This window comes from Panthera onca, chromosome E3 (assembly GCF_046562875.1).
Source record: "Panthera onca isolate mPanOnc1 chromosome E3, mPanOnc1 haplotype 2, whole genome shotgun sequence".
In the NCBI taxonomy this organism is placed as follows: domain Eukaryota; kingdom Metazoa; phylum Chordata; class Mammalia; order Carnivora; family Felidae; genus Panthera; species Panthera onca.
The window spans coordinates 35,001,909-35,019,041 of NC_138354.1; positions in this window are offsets into that span (position 1 = coordinate 35,001,909).

The window sequence follows — 17,133 nt, forward strand, 5'->3', positions numbered from 1 at the left end:
CTGTCTCTCAAAAATAAATAAGCCCCCCCCCCCCAAATACAACAACAACAAAAAAAACAAAACTGAAGAAGGAGGGGGAATAGTACCTTCCATGTGAAGAGTGATTATTGAAATACGTTTACCCGTCAACTTATCAACTTATTCATTGGGCACCTGTTGAATGTCAGGAGCTCCTGAAGGAGTTTGCAAAGTAAACATGACAGCCCAGTGCAGCAGCCAGCGTGTACGACCGTCTACAAGGATGTGCCACTGCTGTTACTGGCATGAGGGCAGGAACGGGGGCCCCAGAGTGGGAGACCTCACGGGAAGGGATTGCACTTTGGACGTCACGAGGGCTCTTGTCCTGAGAAACTGTAGGTCTCTCTGCATAGGACAGAAGCCCTACAAACTTTGGTTGAAGAAACAAAGAGTGGGCCTCACCTGCTGGACTCAGAAAGTCTTCCCCTAAAGAGTTGAGTTCCGAACCGAGTCTTAAGGGATCAGCAAGACAGAACACAAGAGTGAGCAGGTGCTCTGGCCCAGGGAACATTCTTGTCAAAGGCTTGACTGCAAGAGAGGGCACAGAGCATTTGAAGACCCATGTGTAGCTTGGTTTGTCTCCAGGGGATGCCACAGGGAGAGATGTAAGACAGAAGGGCCTGGAGCCAGGTCCCAAAGGTCCCTGTCAGCTGTGTCCAGGCTGTGTGGGGGCCGCCCCTGACTCCTTCAGACTCTCCCATGCTGCCCTCCACCATCACTCCCTCCCGTCCAGCCTCAGATAGGCTTTTGTGAATGGTCACATTGCTTCCAGCCCTCGATACTTCTCATACGCTTTTTCTCTACTTGAAAATTTCTCCCCACATACATCATAAAAATTATATATCCAAATATACACATTTTTTTAGTTGACCACAATCTCCTTCAAATTTTTTTTAGTTGTTTATTTTTCAGAGAGAGACAGAGCATGAGCCGGGAGGGGCAGAGAGAGAGAGGGAGACGCAGAAGCAGAAGCAGGCTCCAGGCTCCGAGCTGTCAGCACACAGCTCGACGCGGGGTTCCAACCCACGAACCGCGAGATCATAACCGGAGCCAAAGTCAGACGCTTAACCGACTGAGCCATCCAGGCGCCCTGACCACATTCTCCTTTAGATCCTGACTCTAATGTTGCTTTTTCAGAGGGGATCCCTGAGCTCACCTGAGACCAGAGCAGTGCTATTTATGTTGCTATTTATATCCACATCAGTACCCACATGGACAGCACACCTGTATCTGTATCTGCATCTGTATCCATATGCTGGATCTGTGTATGTCCACATCTCAGTGTCTATTCTTATCTCTGTTTTCAGTATTTATCTGCCTCGGTGCCCACGTTCACACCCACATCTCACCGTTCATTGTCCCCTGTGACACTTATCACTCACTCTTGTACTTACTTGTACACGTGGGTGGATAGTCATCTGGCTAATTATTGTCTCCCCCACTAAACCCTAATCTCCGTGGAGGGTGTTAGGCCACTGGGGCTGCCATAAGGACGTACCACAGTCTGTGTGGCTTAAAGAAGAGAAATTTATTTTCCCAAGTCATGGAAGCTGGGAGTCTGAGATCAAGCTGTCACAGGGTTGACTCCCCCCTCCCTGGCCTGTGGGTGTGACTTCACATCATCTTATGTGTCTGTACCCTAATCTCCTCTCCTTTTTTTAAAGTTATTTATTTATTTTGAGAGAGAGAGCTGGACAGAGAGAGAGCCAGACAGAGAGAGAGACAGAGAGACAGAGAGAGAGAGGCAGAGACAGAGAGAGAGAATCCCAAGCAGGCTCTGAGCTGTCAGCACAGAGCCAGATGAGGGGCTCGATCTCACGAACCATGAGATCATGACCTGAGCCAAAATCAAGAGTCAGATGCTTAACTGAGCCACTCAGGCACCCCCCTAATCTCCTCTTCTGATAAGGACCCCAGTCACGTTGGATGAGCTCCTGTCCTCATGACCTCATCTTAACCTAATCGCCTCTTTAAAGACCCTGTCTGCAAACACAGTCACATTCTGAAATATGGAGGCTGGCTAGCTCTCCTACGTAGGAATGTGGGCGGGCAGGGAACATAATTTAGCTCATAACGGAGGGTGTCTGTCCTTTTTTTTTTTTTTTTTTTTTTTTGCAATTTCTTCTCCCAGTGGTAAGCATGCTGCCTGGCACATAGTAGGTGCTCCATAAACCCAGTAAAACCTTGAACTGGGAGTAACTTGTGCAAGTGTTCTGCAAGATGAGCAAACATTTCTCATAACTTTTAACTTGATGAACGAGGGACGTCTTGCCATGCGAGCAGCACAGGACGCCGAACGTCACCTGGTCACAGCTGAGCCAATGCTTCTTGAAATTCGCTTTGAAACACGAGCGCTTTGGAGGACAAGCGTGTTTCCGGGACGAATTATGCTTACGAGCCAAGGTTTTACTGTATGTGAGGAAGACAGAGATGCCACCACAGCAGCTCTAAGCTAGGTTGGGAGAGGGGGACAGAGGCAGGGAGACAGTGGTGATGGTTACAGAGAGGAGACGTGACAATGGAATGGATGGGGTAAGTGGCCGTGGGGACCAGGGAAGAATCCGGGTTTGAGAGAGACTGTAGGGGCAGGGGAACTGCCCTGCTCGCTGCACCTCCGCCCACGTACATGAGCAGTTGGGGCACGTCGCCTGCTCCCGAGGCCTGAATTCACAGCAGGGCTCTGCTTGCAGCTTGCACAGTTTCAGAGAGGCAGACATCCCTCCTCCCCGCTCCCTGCCCTCCTTCCCCCCTCCCTTCTTTAAAATGAGAGACGATTGCCTACCGGTGGTTCTTCCAAAGCCACTACTGGTGAAGGTGTTTAGCTCTGGAGCAGTTTATTCCAGGAGAACAGGAGGATAAAAGATGAATACCCAGGGAACATGAGTTTATGGGATTTAAGTAAGAGGTAACTAGACCCTAAAATTTAGACCTCAGAGCAGAGGCAGGGAATCCGAACTTGGAGGCTGTCACAGGCGACCTGAGACTTTCAGTCATATCTTGTTAGGCCTAATCTTCCTTTCCCTGATCACATTGGAGTCTCCATGAGCTGACTCAGAAATGTGGGCCCTGCAAGCTGAAGATTAGGAGCCCGGCTGAATGGCATATTCACCTTTCACAAGCTTTGCTGCTCCAGACGCTTATAAAATAATTTTCGCCTTTATCTAAAGGCAGAAGGGCTTTTCTCCCCCCAGCTAGTGTTCTGGCTTTTTTTTTTTTTTTTTTTTTTTAACTCTCTCCACCTAATAAAATCCTCAGCGCGGTGCTTGCCTGTGTAATCGGAGCTCTGCAGGCTGTTCTCGGAGCTGGCTTCCCAGGCTGCGCTGCAGAAACGCGGCAGAGGAAGGGATAAAACTTCGGGAAGTAATGATGTCTCACACACCAGCTGGCTCCCGGAGGTCATACCCTGACGGAGCCACTTCTGCCCCTCGGTGCACCCCCGCAAAAGAAGTCTGGCTTATTTACCATTTTAGAAAGTTAGACCTTTTCAAAGAGATGCCCCAGGCAAAACATCCTTCCTTCCCCGTCTCTCTGAGACTAATGACTCTTCTCCGAAAGTTTTGACACGTCGGAGTTGTGCCGACAGCCGAGGCAGGTTGCTGGGGGCCGGGCTGGCACACAGCCCACAGAAATAGCTGGGCTGCACGGCACTGGGCTCAGGGATGCCTGCTTCTCAAACACAACAAGTTTGACTTTCCGGATTGCAAATGGGGAGGTGGTAGGAAAGATGACCCGAGCGGGGGTAGTCTCGGGGCTGGGTTCCTATTCTGGAAGTCAGAGGACAAAGTCTGAGACTTGAAAGAACACAAAATGACATTCTCTGAACACACAGCATCCCATCGGATCCCGAGGATGATGACCGTGGGTAAACCGTTTCATGCAACTGGTCCGTGGCTGGGTGGTCGGAACCAGTTCATCATGCCATGGTTCCTCCATCAAGCTCCAAATGAGAGTGGTGGGGAGGGAGGAGGAAGAAGGTGTCAAGGGATGGGACACCCTTCTCCCTGTCCAACCATGTTGCAAATCCTCTCTCAGCTCCCACGGGGAGCCCCACACATCTCCTGATGTCAAGCCTTCATTGTATGGTAGGGACCTGGTACCCGAGAGTGCTGTCATTCTCCGTACCCTTGAGTCAATAACAAAAATTTTCCCCCATTAACACAGGCTGTGACTATTGACAAAATCAACTCAAGACTCTGATTCTTCCAAGAGATGAATGGCTCCAAAGACAAGGAGCTGACGGGTCACAACCGTGCACACGACTATATTATTATAGTAGAGAATTCATGCCCTGTGGACACAGTTCCACCCCTGTCTGCAGGTCCAGAGTCTGCTTCCCAGAGGCAAAGACTGGGACTGGGTTGAAGGGCACCATTTCAAAATTTGTCTTTTCATTTCACTTCAATATGCACATGTAGAGTTATCTCTTTTTGTGTGTATACAGTGTTCTTTATACACACAGCCCAAAGCATACTGGTGCTTGAATTAGTTTGCAGTTTGCTTTTCCCCTTGATGGTATGTCTGAGCATCTCTTTATGTCAGTGCGTCCAGACCTATCACGTTCAGTTACATGGCCCTGTAGTATTGGAGAGATGGACTTTATCTAACCACCCTCTCTTGCTGGATATTTAGGCTGTTTGCAATTTTTAGAATTGATCTTCATCGAATGTGCTTTTTATTTTTGCACTTAACGTGAGTTTTTCTCTAAGGTGGAATATAGAAACTAATTTAGATATGGGCATACTAAAGTTTTTATGTACTGTATATAGAATCTGAAATTTCCTCTCCAATGGGGTGGCCAATTTCTACCTTCCTCCTCCCAGTACTGTTAAAGAATACCTATGTCCAGGACACTGGGGTGACTCAGTTTGTTAAGCATCCGACTCTTGATTTTGGCTCAGGTCATGATCTCATGGTTTGTGAGATCGAGCCCTACGTTGGGCTCTGTGCTGACAGCGTGGAGCCTGCTTAGGATTTTCTCTCTCCCTCTCTAGCTCGCATGCTCTCTCTCTCAAAATAAATATTTATTTATTTAAAAACATTTTAAAAAAATACCTATTTCCGACGACTCACCAATACTTGGTATTGTCGAACTTTTAAGTTTTGAGGATGTATAGTTTTAAGGGATATGGCTGAGTGTTTCTGCCCTGGGTAAACACCTTGTACTTCTTTCTACAGAAGTTTCTGGAAAGGAGAATGTGTTGAGAACATCTCGCCACCATGGCCATTCTGGATTCCATACCTCCTTCACGTGAGTCGTTGACATCATCTGTCGCAGGGATGGGCTGTCCTCACGGACCTTCTGAGAAGAGGTCCGTGGACTGTGTTCGATACGGAGGTGGAGGGCAGGCAGCTGTGTGTTGCACTCCTGGCTGTGTTTCCCAAGCCTGGCTGGTCTTTGTAATCACCCAGGAAGCTTAAAGCAAAAACAGAACAAGCACCTACCAGAAACCCCCTTCGTATTCCCAGACATTGATTGGGACACACAGAATCAGTCTTAGAGATGGGTCAAAGGGATCTGAACTTTTAAAAGCTTCCCATGTGATTCTGGTGCAGCTGGTTTGTGACCTGCCACCTTGAGAGCTACTGGTATAAGTGATCGTGTAATGTTGGTGACAACATATTATATAAAATGCAGGAAACAGGGGAGCTTTGCAGTCAGGAATACCTGAGTTCAATTCCTTGGTCAGCCCGTGTCCAGGCTGGTGGCCTTGAACAGGTGCCTCACCTCCCTGAATATCTAGTGGTTGTCCCAGACAGCTGTGGTTGATGTGGGATATGAAGCGCTGATTTATATCCAGCCATCCAAATGAAAATAGGGTCAAAACAGAACAAACCATGCAGTTCTTGCCTGTTTCCATGGTATCCCTACTCCACACTGAGGCTCTGGTAAATGATCTCCCCTGTCACCCCACCATCTGTGAAATCTGAACCAGGATAAAAAAGCCCTCAGGTCTCCACGTAACAGATGTAGATTCAGATCTCCGAAAGTTGAGAGGTGAGCAGCCACGGCAGGCAGGCAGGCAGGAGCACGTGGGGGAGAGGACCCCACACAGACTCTGCAGCCTGGGGGTTAATCGACAAGATGTGGAGTCTGATAGGCCCAGGATCTAAGCTCTTATCGGCTTTGGGACTTGAGACCACGATTCTGCCATCTGCGAGATGGGCTGATAACGACTATACCGTAGTGTAGTTGTTGGGATCAAAGTTGATAATTCCAACCAATATTTATTCGATCCCATGCAATGGCAGGAGAAAAGGTAATTCGGAGAGTCACCTCAAACGCAAACATTGCAGATGGAAAAATAAATATAACAGCAACATCATGAAAGACTTCCTCCCTTCTGGATGGAGAGCAGCTCAGGGGTAGAAGCTGTGTTATTTGTCCATAAGCCCCGCTGAGAGGCACTTTGGTATTTATAATGGTGTGTGATCATGGGCTGTAGAATCAGACAGTCTGTGCTTAAATCCCTGCTCTGCCGCTTACTGGCTGTGTTATCGCAGGCAGCTTGCTTGGCCACTCTGTGCTCCAGTTTCCTCGTCTGTAAAATGAGGCTTGGGCCAGGATGTTCACCACTGGGTTGACGATGGGGACTTGACGATTCAGCCCTTAGCACCATATGGCCAAAATGTCCTACAACTCAACTCTATTGGCTGCCCCTCTTATTGCCATTTCTGCCACAAAATGAGAGGCGAGTGAGGTTTGTGTGAGGTGTTTGCTTGTAGACAGGATGACAGAAGAAGACAATCAGATTACATCCTCGTTTTCCAGACCTGGACATAGGCTCAAAGACATCAGGTGGCTCATCTAAGGTCACGAGAAGGAACTGATACAGTTCAACACTATGCTGGGATTTATGCTTCTGGACTTTTCGGCCAAAATGATCTTGCGTAGGAGAGAGTGCAGAGAAGATGTTAGGGGTGTTGTTGAGGACTCGGAGGATGGGATTCTGCGGTCTACACAGCAGACTGCCCAACTCCCCAGCAGGCGCCAGGAACGGTCCATTACCCAACACCCCCCCCTCCGACTGATGAGGCCACAGGAGCCTAGATTCCCAAACTTTCACGAACCTGAGAGTCAGGCAAGCTTCTTCCCCAGGGTACTCATCCTTTGCCTTCAGGAAAAACACCCGAAACTGAATGAGACTGCTTTCCAGAGTCCCAGATGGCTTGAAGGAAAAAATAAATAAATAAAGGAAAATTTATAGAAGTCACAAGCGGCCCTTGGAATTCGGCCACACGGCAGGGAAGAACATAGCTGCCTTTTCTTCTCTTGGCAAAGGCAAAGGGAGAGAGGGAGAGCTGCGGCCTACTCAGGGTAGGACACCGGTAAAGGTGACTGACCAGCCGTTCCCTGACTTTGACAGTCACTGGACTCAGGTCTTGGTTTCCTTATATCTGGGGTCTGGAGAAAAGCTTGTTCGCCCCACCCCTTCCATTTTCTGAGTGATAGGAGCTGAAATCTCCAGAAGGGTCTGTTTTCCAAGGTCAGAGAGCTAGCCCTGGATGCCCTGGGGGGAAATGTCTTCGGAAAAATTGAAAATAAAGTAAACTCTTTGGGCATGTTTTGTTTGTAGACCTCAGAAAGGCCCCGAGCTGCCCATCTCTCCTTTCGTCTTAAGACTGTGTTATCCAGCCGTGATTTCTTGAGCTGCCAGAGATTTTAAATGTTTGACTCGGCCACCCAGTGCTGTCCATACTCCTGACCGTGGTGTGATGGCCCTGTGACTGTCTGTGCAGCACTGAGTGTATGAGCTGGAGCTGGCCAATCAGAGCGGCCCCTCCAAGGGCCACCATAAGTGGCTCAGTGTGAGGATGTGTCACCCAAGCAGAGCCAGAAGCACCCCAGCCTGGGCAACATATAGCGATGTTGAAAAATCGTTTTTTCTGCTGGGACTGATAAAACCAGGGGAATACGGACTCTCCTCTCCAAGCACTTGACTGCACCTTGTCTGAAGAGCGATGTTAAGTGGAGGAAGGATGGATGGGGCTTTTGAGGCCCTGCTTCCTGAATCTTCCGGTTTTGTGGCTGTGCAGGTACCTTACCAGGCTAGGTGGATGACTGTCTTCTCCTTTTTGGGTAAACCTAGTTTGAGCTTAGTTTTTGTCATTTGCCATCGAAACGTGCCTGGCCCTTAGTCCTGGCTGATGAGGCTGGGCATGATTAGCTTTCCGCCCATTATTACGTTCTTATCCCCTCCCCCTTCCAGTGCCCTGAACGTGCCTCAGGCCTTTCCTTCATCCTGCCGCGTCTAGCTCGGCTTTCAGGGATCACTTGGCTGTTATGTCCCTGAGACGTTTCCTCTGGTGGGGTCCCGCCAGTCTTTGCACAGCCGTCCTCTTGTCTCATGACAATGTAACTTCTCTGTTTCCTTTGCTTTATCCTGCACTAAAGCGCAAAATCCTTGATGATGGGGAGTGCGCCTGCTTTGTGGTCACACCGCCAGCACTCAGTGCGATGCTGACATCGGATAGGGGCACAGAGTGTGGATGGGGTGCTGAGCGGTGGAGGGCGTGTGCAGGGCGGAAGGAGGGCATGCAGGGCGGAGGGAGGGCGTGTGTGAGAAACAAGGCAGAGGACGAACTCGGATTCAGCATCTGTTCCGCATCTGGAGTAATGGTACATACTCAGCAATGGTTGGTTTCTCTTCTTTCTCTCATTCGTGTCTGTCTTTATATTCACTTTATTCAACACCATAACATTGCATGGCAGGGATTCTCGTCTTTATTTTATAGACAAGAGCAGGAGACTCAAAGAAACTAAGTGTCTCGTCAGGTTGCCTAGCTGGTGCAGGGAAGATCTAGAATTTGAATTCATGTCTGTGAGGCTCCACAGTCTGTTTTTTTGTTTGTTTGTTTTGCTTTGCCTTAAAAAAAAAAAAAAAAAAAACAATTGCATGGGGGGCACCTGTGTGGCTCAGTTGGTTAAGCATCCGACTTCGGCTCAGGTCATGAACTTGTGGTCCATGAGTTCGAGCCATGCTGACAGCTCAGAGCCTGGAGCCTGTTTCATAGTCTGTGTCTCCCTCTCTCTCTGCCCCTCCCCTGCTTGCACTCTTTCTCTCTCTCAAAAATAAATAAACATTAAAAAATAATTAACAAAACAATTCAGTGGAACAACGGATGAAGACCTGGCCTCTGTCCTCAAGGAGCTCCACGCTTGCTCGAAGACGCAAGCATGATAAGATGACGAGATAGCATAATGTGGGACCATGCACGGGACCCGAACCCACAAAGGTCGTACAGAGTGCTGTACAGAGATGCCCAGGTCGTACAGATGCCCAGGTGGAGGGCATTCCATCTCGGTCTTAGATGCGTTCTGTTGCCCCAGTGAGAACTATATTTTAGGTGATTATGAAGAATTGCCTAACAGAAAGACACCCCTAAAGCTGGAGTGGATGCGTGAGACAGGAAGAGTCCCCTGAAAGACTAGACTGCGCCTCACATTTGCTGGGGGTCCCTAGGAAGAGCTGAAGGGCCTGTCCCCCGTGGAGACTGATGATCAATTAACTGTGGCTCACGTGAGGCGCTCCTTGGACCCCAGGCAGTGAGACTCAGGTCAAGGGCAGAGACGTGCACGGGCCTTCTCGGTGCTGACTCCATGGAGCCCAGACAGCCAGAGTGTGCATCGTGGAGGAGAAGGTGGGGCCAGCCGGGGAGGGGAGCTTGGTCTTGAGCTGGCTACTGGGGCTGGGCTCGTGGAAGAAGGTGGGGAGCCTTGGGGAGACATGTGGGCACTTTGGGGGCTGTGGCAGCCTTTTGCTGTGCCCTGCAGCTCTGTGCAAAGGAGCGCTCGTTTGCTTCTAGCGGCATGGTGCCTCAGCTCCTCTCAGCTCTCCTGGAGCTAATCTTCCATGGCTGGCTGTCTATTAGGGGTGCGCGCACGCGTGTGTGTGTGTCTGTGTGTGTGTGTGTGTGTGTGTGTGTGTGTGTGTGTGTATTGAGCAGCACGGTTGGCAGAGACCAGGAGAAATGGGGTGCCAGCAGAGTCTCCTGTGAAGAGAGGAGAGGGTACTTACTTAGACAAGATGAAGCCCGTCTGCTGGGTGAGGAACCACTTTTCGGAAATTCTGTAGCATCCGGGAGCCATCTAGCCTGGTGCAACGCGTCTTCTGTGTTTTCTCCTGCTTAGTCCCCCGTCACCCTTAGCCAGCATCGTCTTTATTTCACAGGTGAGGAGACTGAAGTTTGGGCTGAGGAAGGGACTCCGGGGGAGTAGTGAGAGAGAAGATGAGTGAGATCATAGAAGAACTTTAGGGCCAATTAACGGCTTTGCATTTCCTGCTCGGGGCGGTGGGGAAGAGCTGAGTGGCTCCGCATAGCTCTGGCTGCTGTGTGGTAATGACACGGAGAGGGGCAGAGCAGAGAGAGGGAGAACAAAGAGCTGTTTAGCGTTCCACACGAAGCCACAGCGTGGCTTGTTTGGGCCAGCTTGTTTGCAGGGAAGGGGTTTCTGATGCATTCTGCAGAGAGACAGCTTGTGGCAGATCCTTCCCGACTGAAGGCCATTCTGGACTTATTCACTGGCTGATGTGGGTGCTGAGAGTGGGTCAGCCTTTGGTGGCCAGACACTCAGGTGTTGTGGGTCCACCCTGAGTCTCCTGTGCAGAGGACACGTGGCCTTCAGTCTCCCAGGAGATGCTTCTCTGCAACGGAGCCTCTCAGCCTACAGAGGACCTGAACTTTCAAGGATGGAAAAATGGGCCACACACGAGTATCCTGTCTCTTCTCCAGCACCCTGCAGACCCCAAACCCTTTCTAGAGCAGGAAGAACAACCTCAGAAGAGGCCATGAGAGCTTGGGAGACCAGTGGGGGGAAATCAACATTGCCTGAGTTCCTGTTGGTCTCGGCACTCCTGTACGACTTCTGATTTAATCCTCACGGTCCCCATGAGACTCTGGCATGCTTAGCCTGATTTTGTGGGTCAGGAAGCTGATGCTTGGCGATTCTAAGGTCATGTGTCAGGGACATGGCAGAGCTAAGATCTGAATCGGAGTCTGGGTTCAAAGCACAAGCCGTTATAACATCGTGCTGTCATATGCCAGAGCTAAGGGTTCTGAAGCGGTAATGTGTGTGGGTGCTACAGTGGGGGGCCTTGAGGATCCTCAGGGACATCACAGCCCCTACCAGGCCCCCTTTTCCCCTGAATGAGGCCCAGGTTTAGGTGACATTTACTGGTCAGAGCTGACACTGCTCAATACTAATGGGCATTAATATGGACAGGGTGGTCTTGGAGATCTATATAGGGAGGGATGCCTAACGGAGGAAAGAAGGGGTGACCTCACCAGGAGCTTGCACACCTTCAGAACCTCTTGGCAACCACATTTGCTGATGCTTGAGATCCTCTCCAGGACAAGGGCAGCTTGGGTTTTCCTTGGCCTCTGAAAGAGTGAGAGAGGATGCTGAGAGCAGGGTGGTCTCAAGAGGAGGGAGGAGGGTTGGCCTGGGAGCAGGGTTCTGGCACACCTCCAATCAGACATGTGCCCCGTGCGGCTTGCGGCCCCTCTCCCTGGAATTCCAGGTAATGAGGTAGAGCTGATGTTAATGGTTTATGACACGAATTCATTTTGAGAACTATATGCTTCACCCATTGCTTTTATTTTTCAATTTGGATCTGTTGGGTATTAATAGCTTTGGGGCTGTGTTTTCCATTTTAATCTTGCTTTTTCTCATTTCCAAGTAGATTCCTTCTTTCAATTTACACAAACATTAAACCTCCATTTCCTGCAGCCCCACACCTCCCTGGCTCTCCTTCTCTCTGCTGACCTTGGAATGAAACTTTCCTTTAATGTGCGGGATAATTTCCTCATCCCAAACCTACCTTCCCATCCCCACTGACCACTGCTGCCTTTTGCATTAGCCACACTTTGCTGCTGGTAGCTTCTCCTTGGCCATGATGATACTTTGCGTTATAAGAAAGAGAATTCAAACCGACAGAGCCTTGGGGCGCCTCAGTTAAGCGTCTGATTTCGGCTCAGGTCATGATTTCACGGTTTGTGAGTTCAAGCCCTGTGTCGGGCTCTGTGCTGATAGCTCAGAGCCTGGAGCCTTCGGATTCTGTGTCTGCTTCTCTCTCTGCCCCTCCCCCACTTGCACTCTGTCTCTCTCAAAAAATAAATAAACATTAAAAAAACAAAAAAACAAACAAAAACAAACCAATAAGAGGCTTAGAATATACAGGTCTTTAATGTCTTACATAATAAAATGTCCAGAGGTGGGCCGTCCCAGGCTGGTTGGTTTGGAGGCACTATGATCTCAATAAGGATACAACTTCTTTTCATTCTTTGTTCTGCACGTAGAATATAAATCATTTGCCTTCCAGCCTCATCCTTGTAAGAAACCTGGAGAGAGGTATCCTGCCTTCCTGCATCCTCAGGAAGGAAGGGGAGTTTTTTTCCTTGTCTATTCTTTTTTAATTTTTATTATTAATTTTAAGAGAGAGCATGCTTGAGTAGGGGAGGTTGAGAGAGAGAGAGAGAGAGAGAACCCCAAGCAGGTTCTGCACCGTCAGTGTGGAGCCTGCTGAGGGATTCGATCCCATGAACCATGAGATGATAACCTGAGCTGAAATCAAGAGTTTGACGCTCAACCAACGGAGCCACCCAGGCGTGCCTCCTTGTCTGTTTCTTACTGTGGGCGAAATATCTTCCTCAGAAGCTCCCGCATTGGTTACCACTGGACCACGTGCCTACACCAATCACTGACATGACCGTGATTGGTCCAGACAGATTATGGTTCATTTCCGAGGGCGGGGACTATCTTCCCAGAACACCTGGTGGGCTGATGCCTGGACACGTGCCAAGGGAAGGATGGCTGTTGTAACAGCCAAGGATGCTGCACACGACAGGTAACTTCCTGTCCGTGTACGTTTGCTCACGCTGTGTGCTCCTTTGACGCGTCTTCTGCTGCTGCTGCCCCTTGACCTCAAACGCAGGGAACACCTGGCTTCTTCCTCGTCACACTGAGATGCAGCACAGACACCACGTTCTCTGGATGTCCCTGGTTCAGCACTTGTCACCCACACTCCGTAGTGCCCCAGGCGACTGTCAAGCACTGTCTTTGCAATGCAGTCCTTAAAATAGTCTGCCTGTCCCTCTGAATGGGGAGCCCTTTGTGGGTACATGCTGGGTCTTATTTACCTCTGTCATCTCACAACCTGGCGCACGGTGAGTGCTCAGTGAAATTGCTTAAGGGACAAACGGCCTTGAGGAATGGGACATTGAGAGATGTCCTCGGTCTGTTCCTGCCTCGGAAGAGGCCTCCCCTAGAGCACAAGAGCCTTACTTTGGTTCCGCAAACAAGTCACGCTCTCTCATGCTCCAGTGTCTTAGACCTGTGCCTGCACGTCCTCATCTGGGCTTCTGCTCACAATGTGCAACCATCTTTGGGGGAACCACTTCCCTTTTAAGAAGAATCATCTCCTCCACGACCAGGTCTTGTCTGGAAATCTCTCCCAAATTTGGACACTCTTTTATGGTCCTGTTGCCCTTTGCATGTGCTTCCATCAACTAAGGAACACTTTAAGAGCCTTTCTGTGCTTTAGGTGATCAAAGAAATGGTAAACCACTTGTCTGTGGTTTGGGGGAGTAAATGGGTTAATGTTTTCATAACACTTAGAAGAGCACCATGCAAAACCGAGCACTGGACGCATGCCACCGAGTCATGATTGCAGCACGCGCCCCTCAGCCCCTCTGTGTGCACCTGGTTACTGTTCCTTCTTCCCCAGTGTTGTAGGAGAACCTTGCAAATGAAGTCCGTGTCTTGCCCATCACCAGCTCTCCAGCTCCCAGCACGGGATGGGGAGCACGGCTGATGCTCAGATGATTTGCTGGGGACCGAGTGAGTGGATATGAAAGCTTTCCTCTTGGAGGAAGGCTTAAGCCACTCTCCATCTCCCTGGACAAAGTGACACCGAGGAGGCGGCAGGACTGTAGGCAGAGGGATGCAGACCAGGACAGGAGGCAGGTGACTGAAGACCCTTCCATCCTCTTCCCGCAAGGCACGAAAACCAGAGCCAGTGAATAGACATCTTGGAAAGATCATGTGTCTGCCTGGTTGGGGTGCATTACAGATCAGGGGATCTGGGTTCTAACCCTGATTTTGCCACACACTCTATGCATGGCCTTGGGTGAGCTCCTGAAACCAGACCCTTGCTTCTCAGACCACAAAATGCAGGCACATGAAATGAATGACAACCTTAGGTTCTTAGCATCTCACACACTTAAAAAATAAATACATGCAAGAATAAAACTGAGACATTCTGTGGTTCTAAGGACTTTAGATGCTTCCTTGAGACCCACGCGTGTGGGAATACGGTCCGAAAAGGTTGTAATTAGGGCCAGGTGGGGAGGCCTGACCCTGGGCTGGGATCATGGCTAGACCTGAGAGAAGTGGGGAGCACAGGACTCTGGATCCAGGCAGGCTGGGTATCTAGCTCTTACTCTGTCACCTGAGAGCCATGAACCCTTCAGTGAGCGATTGCAACCCTCCAAGCTTCAGTGTTCTCATCTGTGAAATGGGGCTGTGGAACCTACCCCAGAAGGTAGTTATGGGACAGATGTGTGGACCTGGTTCTTGGCAGCTCCCTCCCTACTGGGAATCTTAATGGAGACGAGTGTCTGTTGAGTGCAGTTGTCAGGAGGTGAAATGTGAAAAATGCATACTGATCTACTAGGCACAGAGAGGTGAGGAAAAAGCCATGTCCGAGGGTAGGGGTGATGATGATTGACAATGGCTGTGTGACTGACTGTGCATCACCTAGTCTCACTTGATTCTCAAAACAACCCTCTAAAGCAAGTGTTGTGATTTGTCCCCTTTTACACATTGGAGACCAAGGCTCAGAGAAGTCAAGTAACTTGCCCAAGGTCCCACAGCTAGCGTGTAGCTGAGCTGAGATTGGAATGCATGTAGATGTGTCCCAGAGCTCGTATGTTCTCCTGTCTTTGTAAGAGTCTGGGAAAGACCTGGCATACCAGGCCGACATCTTTGAACACTCAGCTGGTATGACGTGGTAGCCTTCGAAGGATAGCAGGGGTTGTCCAGGACGAGGGCTGAGTTCCAGACCCCTTGGCTGAGTGTAGGCAGGGCAGCCCAGCCCTCCCAGCTCCCTCTGTCCTCTGAGAAGCCTCACAATGCCCAGGTTGCCTGATGGCTGAGCCACAGCACTCATGAAGCTGGCTGGCAAATTGGAGACACCCTTAATTGGATGCTGAAAAACTCTGCCTTTTGTACAATGGCTCTAGCAGAAGAGTTATAGCTGTTTACTGTAACACACAGACAGTCCCATTAACAAGAATGATGGGAGGCTGTTCCGTGGCATTACTCTTAGCAAAAGACTTGACAAATATGCTTTGTAAATGAAGGCGCTCCAACAGAGAAAACATATAACACTCTCTCTCCCCACCCCCAACCCCCCTCCCTTTCCTAGGGACACTTTGCATGTTGAATCCTTTATACATTATTCAAGGCTCCGTATTCTGACGATGTTCATCAATAGCAGTGCCTATGGCAGGGAGAAGCTTGTATCAACTGACAAATGTAGACAAAGCAGGCTGCTTAACCCAAGAACAGTGGGTCAGAGAACAAACAAGGAAATTGATTGTGCCCGCCATATTTCTGCGGGAGCAGTAGAGTAAATGAACACCATACGTCACAGCTTATCACATACGGTAGGAGGCGATCGTGAATAGAGCAGCATGGCCTTCTTAAGGAATGCTGATGGGTCATTCACAGACAGCTTTCATTCTAGGCGGGGTTTGTCTTGTGTACAGAGGGTCTGAGGTGTCTTTAGGATGACGGCCATTGGAAACATGCCCTCCCATCTGTAGGCATTGGTGATGGTCTCTAGTGAGTGGTGGAGACGCCCAGTTGCCGTGCCCACTGGACCCACTGGACTCTCCTGGGTCCCCCTAGGCATATAGGTCATGAAATTCCTCAGAAGGATTGAAGGTCTGGGCTTTGGTATTTGTTAGCTCTTGGTCTGTCATTTATTATCTTGCGGACAAGTCAGTGAACAGAGGAGACTTGGATATCTTCCCCTTGGAAAGAAGGAAGCAACAGTACCTGCCTCACAGGAGTAGAATCAGGATAAGTTGAGTAACCGGAGCCCTTGGAACAGAGTGTGGCATCCAATTCATGCGCAGTAAGTGCTAGCTGGTAGGTGTCTTGTGAGGTAGTGAGCTTACCGTCGCTGGAGGTTTTAAGCAGAGGACAGACCACCTGCTGTTCTGGGGTGATTCTGGGATGATCCTGGGAGGTAGGAATGGAGTATTGGGAATGCTGGCTTTGGAGTCCTGGTTTTGCCACTTAGCTGTTCACGGGGCCTTGTCAAGTCTCATGAAGTCTGAGACTTACTTTCCTCTCCTGTCAAATGGAGAAATAGATAATGTCTACAAAGCACAGGATAGAGTGTGCTGCCCATAGATGACCACTGGAGACCAGAAGTGGGTTTGGGTAAGAGCCCACCATGCTGTCTTCAATTCTAAGAGCTCACTAGGCTGTGGAGGAGAATTACGTTGATTCTCTCAGGACAGAAGCGGAGACATGGGATGGGCCTCCCCTTCTTCCCAAGCCACAGGAAATGGAGAAGAGAGTGGTAAAAGAACAGAGAAACAGAATGTGTTGAGTACCTGCTGTGCATTAAAGCAGCTTCAATAACCTCACTGAAAGCTCCCTACGACCCCGTCCGCCTCAACCAGTGGTTCTTAGCCCCATGTCACCACATCGCCACTTGGCATCCACAGCGGGAGCCCTCCAGCAGAGCGAGCTGGGGAGAGACCCGGGAGGGGAGGTTCTGAGTCCACAGCAGAAGTGACTGTGGAAGGCCACTGTCCCCCGTCCCCTGCCCCCACCTCCGCCCCTGCTGGAGAGGTATCCTGAAGTCCATCCGGTGGAATGATCCTTTCTTCCTTAGAAGCCTGCTTCAGAAAAGCCAATTTCAAGTGAGGCTGGACAAGCTCATTCTGCTCCCAGCCAGACATCAATATGATAGTAAAATCTCCCAAGTTTCTGTGATGAAAATTGGCTCTTGTTTTTTCCAATGAGCTCACACCTAGAAAGAACCACAGCAGCTGAAGAAGGGGGTGCTGGGATTGGAGGCGAGGCCCAGGGCCTGTGCT